The sequence below is a fragment of the Saccoglossus kowalevskii genome, chromosome 4 (genome assembly GCF_978046115.1).
Source record: "Saccoglossus kowalevskii chromosome 4, keSacKowa6.1, whole genome shotgun sequence".
NCBI lineage: Eukaryota > Metazoa > Hemichordata > Enteropneusta > Harrimaniidae > Saccoglossus > Saccoglossus kowalevskii.
In genome coordinates this window covers 20,199,297-20,208,677 of record NC_140644.1, presented here as the reverse complement: position 1 = coordinate 20,208,677, position 9,381 = coordinate 20,199,297, and positions in this window count along the sequence as shown.

The window sequence follows — 9,381 nt, the reverse complement described above, 5'->3', positions numbered from 1 at the left end:
AGTTTGTGCCTCGCAAACAAGTTTTAAAATTTTCGCATAACAAAACGTGATTTATGCGACAGTAGAAATAACTCTCAGACAAGAGCAAACACAGGCGTCACACAAGAGACTGATCATTCGACTATTGAGGAGGGGTTAACTGGGCACGATTTTTTAGTAATGTCCATGTAATGCTGAATCGTTCACTTATATATTTTGTTCTCAAAAAATTCCTTTGCAAATTGTTTTTCCTGTTGGATCTCTCTCTTCATTTATCGAATCGGCCTTAAAGCCGAGATGTTAGTTGCAGAAGACTCATTTGTGATTCTACGTAATTTATTGCAGTTCTAACAATTCCGTCATTGTTGTTATCACCGCTTTGTTTTATTTGATTAAATTAAGTATTTAAAAAAAAAACACGTCAGGTGCAATAAAATAACGCAATCATAAAAGTCGGGTGCAATAAAAGTGTTCTTACTCAAATGTGTTGGTAATCAGAATATTTAGGTAATCCGAGCAGGTCAAGGGTCGCATGTTGGGCTACAGAAGCGCACCGAATCATTTACACAGACACGATAGCCTGACACACAACTCTACTGGTTTATTAGCCAACAATAGTCAATGGGAGTGTCGTGTAGCTACGGTATCGGTACAGGGAGTGGAAATGGAGTCTTCAGAATGGCAGACAAAATGAGGTACAGTAACATGTCTGTTATACTTGTTGTTTTTTTTTGTTTTCGGTTCGAATGAGATCATAGAGCTGGATTGTCTCCGTCATGTATTATACAGTATATTTATATACACTATGCATGAACCTCAATGTGCACTTCTATCCCAAACAGACCTGTTTTCCCCGGTAAAGTGCGCTGCGAAAGCGTATCATGTAAACAACAATGTAATTGTCACACTTGTGTCATCATACTATATATCATTGTCATACTTGTGTCATACTTGTGTCATCATACCATGTATCATTGTCACACTTGTGTCATCATACCATATATCATTGTCACACTTGTGTCATCATACCATATATCATTGTCACACTTGTGTCATCATGCAATATATCATTGTCATACTTGTGTCATCATACCATATATATAATTGTCATACTTGTGACATCATACCATATATCATTGTCATACTTGTGTCATCATACAATATATCATTGTCATACTTGTGTCATCATACCATATATATAATTGTCATACTTGTGACATCATACCATGTATCATTGTCACACTTGTGTTATCATACCATGTATCATTGTCATACTTGTGTCATCATACCACATATAATTGTCATACTTGTGACATCATACCATGTATCATTGTCACACTTGTGTTATCATACCATGTATCATTGTCATACTTGTGTCATCATACCATATATCATTGTCATACTTGTGTCATCATACCATGTATCATTGTCACACTTGTGTCATCATACCATATATCATTGTCACACTTGTGTTATCATACCATATATCATTGTCATACTTGTGTCATCATACCATGTATCATTGTCATACTTGTGTCATCATACCATATATGATTGTCACACTTGTGTTATCATACCATATATCATTGTCATACTTGTGTCATCATACCATGTATCATTGTCACACTAGTGTCATCATACCATATATGATTGTCACACTTGTGTCATCATACCATGTATCATTGTCACACTTGTGTCATCATACCATATATCATTGTCACACTTGTGTCATCATACCATGTATCATTGTCATACTTGTGTCATCATACCATATATAATTGTCATACTTGTGTCATCATACCATGTATCATTGTCATACTTGTGTCATCATACCATATATCATTGTCATACTTGTGTCATAATACCATATATCATTGTCATACTTGTGTCATCATACCATGTATCATTGTCACACTTGTGTCATCATACCATATATCATTGTCATACTTGTGTCATCATACTATGTATCATTGTCACACTTATGTCATCATACCATATATCATTGTCACACTTATGTCATCATACTGTATATCATTGTCATACTTGTGTCATCATACCATGTATCATTGTCACACTAGTGTCATCATACCATATATGATTGTCACACTTGTGTCATCATACCATTATATCATTGTCATACTTGTGTCATCATACCATGTATCATTGTCACACTTGTGCCATCATACCATGTATCATTGTCACACTTGTGTCATCATACCATATATCATTGTCATACTTGTGTCATCATACCATGTATCATTGTCACACTTGTGACATCATACCATGTATCATTGTCACACTTGTGTCATCATACCATATATCATTGTCATACTTGTGTCATCATACTATGTATCATTGTCACACTTATGTCATCATACCATATATCATTGTCACACTTATGTCATCATACTATACATCATTGTCATACTTGTGTCATCATACCATGTATCATTGTCACACTAGTGTCATCATACCATATATCATTGTCACACTTGTGTCATCATACCATGTATCATTGTCACACTTGTGTCATCATACCATATATCATTGTCACACTTGTGTCATCATACCATATACCATTGCCACACTTCTGTCATCATACCATATACCATTGTCACACTTGTGTCAGCATACCATATATCATTGTCATACTTGTGACATCATGCCATATATCATTGTCATACTTGTGACATCATGCCATATATCATTGTCACACTTGTGTCATCATACCATATATCATTGTCATACTTGTGACATCATGCCATACACAATTTTCATACTTGTGACACCATGCCATATATCATTGTCACACTTGTGTCATCATGCCATATACATACCATTGTCATACTTGTGTCATCATGCCATATACATACCATTGTCATACTTGTGACGTCATGCCATACACAATTGTCATACTTGTGACGTCATGCCATATATCATTGTCACACTTGTGTCATCATGCCATATACATACCATTGTCATACTTGTGACGTCATGCCATACACGATTGTCATACTTGTGACGTCATGCCATATATCATTGTCACACTTGTGTCATTACGCCATATACATACCATTGTCATACTTTTGACGTCATGCCATACACAATTGTCATACTTGTGACGTCATGCCATATGATATACAATTGCCACAATTTTGACATCATCCATATACTATTGTCATAATTATGACATCATCCATATACCATTGCCACACATATGACATTATCCATATACCATTGCCACAGTTATGACATCAGCCATATACCATTGTCGTACTTGTGTCATCATGCCATATAACATTGCCACATTTATAACAGCATGTCTTTTAACATTGGCACACTCATGACAGCATGTCATATACCATTGCCACACATAAGTGTGACAATGATATATAATTATGATTAAAAAGCAACTTAAATTCTAAAAAGTATCAAGATCTGTGTATAAACACAAGTGTAAAAGGCGGCGGGCGCTATTTTAGCCAAAATCGATTAGTAAGGCGTCATATTGCATAGGTCTTTTCCACCTTTATTTTTCTACAATATAATGCGATAAATCACTGACTTCCAACCAAGCATTGCGTAAAATATTGATTCCGTGGCAGCAAATTATAATGTTCATTTCTTTGTATGTTCTATGTTCTTCGTGTAATTAGGTGTTCGTATGCAAAGAAATTTTTCCACACAAAAACAACCTCGACCGAATTTTATTAGCGGTTGGCCCAACTTTGCGTTGGGTTAATAGCAATTATATGTCAATGAACACATCTAAATCAAAATCTATGCTTGTTGGATCCCGTCAAAGGCTAAATGATGTTGGTGAAGATTTCCTGGTTAACTTCAATGGTGAAATGATTAGAAAACAGACAGTTTCGAAAAGTCGCTCGGGGTGGTTTTAGATAAAACTCTATCATGGGATCATCGTGTTGATATGCTTTGTAAAAAGCTTAGCCAAAGAATTGGTGTTCTTATGAGAGTTCGCAACTTCTTACCTATTACCGTCAGAAAAACATTGTATTTTTCATTTATTCAGTCGTTATTTAACTATTGCTGTATAGTATGGGGCAATACGAGTCAGTCAAATTTATGTCGGGTGTATAAGCTTCAGAAAAGGGCAGTTCGTGTGATTTCCTCTGACAACTTTAGCCAATCGTCGTTTGAACTGATCAAAAAACATAGTATTATCACGGGGAAATCCTCCTCCACCACGTATCACGGGGGGGGGGGTCGTCTGGTCTCTATATCTGCGTCTGCTTGAGGAACGGGATCAGGAAAGTCACCTAAGTATCACGGGGAGAATTCTTCTCCTCTGGGTTCTCCACACGTGTCAGGGGGGAATCTCGTCTCGTCCCTATATCTCGTCCCCTTGAGGTACTTGATCGGGGAAGTCACTTAAGCTTTACAGTAAAATAAGACACACACAACGAAATACGTTTCAACTTTCGTCTTAGTCGATCAGTCGAGCACTCTATAAGACACAGCGCCCTGGGGAAAAATCCCGAAGACTATCGCAAGGCTGACCCAAGACTCGCCCAAGACTCTCTAGGACTGGACTAGACTGCGTCTATCGTGGAGTACTCGCCAAGACCAACTAAAAACTCTAACCAATTACAAAGAAGTATAAAGACTCTAAGGGCCCAATGAAAATTACTTTATTCTATATTGGCCTACCCTCTTTAAATAAAGTGTTAAATAAATAAATAAATCAATCAATAAATCATGCCATCGCTTGTCATCTGGAACATAATGTCATTGTTTTTCATCTGAGACATGTCATTGTTTGTCATCTGGAACATCATGTCATCGCTTATCATCTGGAACATCATGTCATCGCTTGCTTGAAATTATTTAAAGACTTTGTTTATAGATGACGTTTAAACTAATTAATTGCCAAGAAATACTTGTATCTTTGAGGCGAAATATTTTATTTTACAATAAATTATTTTACTAATCAAGAAGCTGTTTGTTTACAAATATTTAGAATCCCTTTAAATAATAATCCATTTCCTCTTCCTTGTGTTAATAGTAAAAACAAAGTAATTTCAAATTTTCTGCAAGAGGGCCTCTACTGACAAAGTTCCGCATATTTTGACATTATAAGGGTCCAAATGAATCCATTTAAACATTTTCTGGAAACAAAGCTGTGTTGATATAATAGTAGTGCTTGTAATGTGTGACATGTTTCATCGATGATTTACCATGATTCATGATGCTCCGAAAATGTTTAAACCATTTTAAGGGATTTGTTTTCTTGAAAATATGTTTCAAGGCGTGGGTTTTTGAGAAATTTGGCCTCTCGGGCTGTGATTTTCAGCAAAAGTTTGTGCCTCGCAAACAAGTTTTAAAATTTTCGCATAACAAAACGTGATTTATGCGACAGTAGAAATAACTCTCAGACAAGAGCAAACACAGGCGTCACACAAGAGACTGATCATTCGACTATTGAGGAGGGGTTAACTGGGCACGATTTTTTAGTAATGTCCATGTAATGCTGAATCGTTCACTTATATATTTTGTTCTCAAAAAATTCCTTTGCAAATTGTTTTTCCTGTTGGATCTCTCTCTTCATTTATCGAATCGGCCTTAAAGCCGAGATGTTAGTTGCAGAAGACTCATTTGTGATTCTACGTAATTTATTGCAGTTCTAACAATTCCGTCATTGTTGTTATCACCGCTTTGTTTTATTTGATTAAATTAAGTATTTAAAAAAAAACACGTCAGGTGCAATAAAATAACGCAATCATAAAAGTCGGGTGCAATAAAAGTGTTCTTACTCAAATGTGTTGGTAATCAGAATATTTAGGTAATCCGAGCAGGTCAAGGGTCGCATGTTGGGCTACAGAAGCGCACCGAATCATTTACACAGACACGATAGCCTGACACACAACTCTACTGGTTTATTAGCCAACAATAGTCAATGGGAGTGTCGTGTAGCTACGGTATCGGTACAGGGAGTGGAAATGGAGTCTTCAGAATGGCAGACAAAATGAGGTACAGTAACATGTCTGTTATACTTGTTGTTTTTTTTTGTTTTCGGTTCGAATGAGATCATAGAGCTGGATTGTCTCCGTCATGTATTATACAGTATATTTATATACACTATGCATGAACCTCAATGTGCACTTCTATCCCAAACAGACCTGTTTTCCCCGGTAAAGTGCGCTGCGAAAGCGTATCATGTAAACAACAATGTAATTGTCACACTTGTGTCATCATACTATATATCATTGTCATACTTGTGTCATACTTGTGTCATCATACCATGTATCATTGTCACACTTGTGTCATCATACCATATATCATTGTCACACTTGTGTCATCATACCATATATCATTGTCACACTTGTGTCATCATACAATATATCATTGTCATACTTGTGTCATCATACCATATATATAATTGTCATACTTGTGACATCATACCATATATCATTGTCATACTTGTGTCATCATACAATATATCATTGTCATACTTGTGTCATCATACCATATATATAATTGTCATACTTGTGACATCATACCATGTATCATTGTCACACTTGTGTTATCATACCATGTATCATTGTCATACTTGTGTCATCATACCACATATAATTGTCATACTTGTGACATCATACCATGTATCATTGTCACACTTGTGTTATCATACCATGTATCATTGTCATACTTGTGTCATCATACCATATATCATTGTCATACTTGTGTCATCATACCATGTATCATTGTCACACTTGTGTCATCATACCATATATCATTGTCACACTTGTGTTATCATACCATATATCATTGTCATACTTGTGTCATCATACCATGTATCATTGTCATACTTGTGTCATCATACCATATATGATTGTCACACTTGTGTTATCATACCATATATCATTGTCATACTTGTGTCATCATACCATGTATCATTGTCACACTAGTGTCATCATACCATATATGATTGTCACACTTGTGTCATCATACCATGTATCATTGTCACACTTGTGTCATCATACCATATATCATTGTCACACTTGTGTCATCATACCATGTATCATTGTCATACTTGTGTCATCATACCATATATAATTGTCATACTTGTGTCATCATACCATGTATCATTGTCACACTAGTGTCATCATACCATATATGATTGTCACACTTGTGTCATCATACCATTATATCATTGTCATACTTGTGTCATCATACCATGTATCATTGTCACACTTGTGCCATCATACCATGTATCATTGTCACACTTGTGTCATCATACCATATATCATTGTCATACTTGTGTCATCATACCATGTATCATTGTCACACTTGTGACATCATACCATGTATCATTGTCACACTTGTGTCATCATACCATATATCATTGTCATACTTGTGTCATCATACTATGTATCATTGTCACACTTATGTCATCATACCATATATCATTGTCACACTTATGTCATCATACTATACATCATTGTCATACTTGTGTCATCATACCATGTATCATTGTCACACTAGTGTCATCATACCATATATCATTGTCACACTTGTGTCATCATACCATGTATCATTGTCACACTTGTGTCATCATACCATATATCATTGTCACACTTGTGTCATCATACCATATACCATTGCCACACTTCTGTCATCATACCATATACCATTGTCACACTTGTGTCAGCATACCATATATCATTGTCATACTTGTGACATCATGCCATATATCATTGTCATACTTGTGACATCATGCCATATATCATTGTCACACTTGTGTCATCATGCCATATACATACCATTGTCATACTTGTGTCATCATGCCATATACATACCATTGTCATACTTGTGACGTCATGCCATATATCATTGTCATACTTGTGACACCATGCCATATATCATTGTCACACTTGTGTCATCATGCCATATACATACCATTGTCATACTTGTGTCATCATGCCATATACATACCATTGTCATACTTGTGACGTCATGCCATACACAATTGTCATACTTGTGACGTCATGCCATATATCATTGTCACACTTGTGTCATCATGCCATATACATACCATTGTCATACTTGTGACGTCATGCCATACACGATTGTCATACTTGTGACGTCATGCCATATATCATTGTCACACTTGTGTCATTACGCCATATACATACCATTGTCATACTTTTGACGTCATGCCATACACAATTGTCATACTTGTGACGTCATGCCATATGATATACAATTGCCACAATTTTGACATCATCCATATACTATTGTCATAATTATGACATCATCCATATACCATTGCCACACATATGACATTATCCATATACCATTGCCACAGTTATGACATCAGCCATATACCATTGTCGTACTTGTGTCATCATGCCATATAACATTGCCACATTTATAACAGCATGTCTTTTAACATTGGCACACTCATGACAGCATGTCATATACCATTGCCACACATAAGTGTGACAATGATATATAATTATGATTAAAAAGCAACTTAAATTCTAAAAAGTATCAAGATCTGTGTATAAACACAAGTGTAAAAGGCGGCGGGCGCTATTTTAGCCAAAATCGATTAGTAAGGCGTCATATTGCATAGGTCTTTTCCACCTTTATTTTTCTACAATATAATGCGATAAATCACTGACTTCCAACCAAGCATTGCGTAAAATATTGATTCCGTGGCAGCAAATTATAATGTTCATTTCTTTGTATGTTCTATGTTCTTCGTGTAATTAGGTGTTCGTATGCAAAGAAATTTTTCCACACAAAAACAACCTCGACCGAATTTTATTAGCGGTTGGCCCAACTTTGCGTTGGGTTAATAGCAATTATATGTCAATGAACACATCTAAATCAAAATCTATGCTTGTTGGATCCCGTCAAAGGCTAAATGATGTTGGTGAAGATTTCCTGGTTAACTTCAATGGTGAAATGATTAGAAAACAGACAGTTTCGAAAAGTCGCTCGGGGTGGTTTTAGATAAAACTCTATCATGGGATCATCGTGTTGATATGCTTTGTAAAAAGCTTAGCCAAAGAATTGGTGTTCTTATGAGAGTTCGCAACTTCTTACCTATTACCGTCAGAAAAACATTGTATTTTTCATTTATTCAGTCGTTATTTAACTATTGCTGTATAGTATGGGGCAATACGAGTCAGTCAAATTTATGTCGGGTGTATAAGCTTCAGAAAAGGGCAGTTCGTGTGATTTCCTCTGACAACTTTAGCCAATCGTCGTTTGAACTGATCAAAAAACATAGTATTATCACGGGGAAATCCTCCTCCACCACGTATCACGGGGGGGGGGGGTCGTCTGGTCTCTATATCTGCGTCTGCTTGAGGAACGGGATCAGGAAAGTCACCTAAGTATCACGGGGAGAATTCTTCTCCTCTGGGTTCTCCA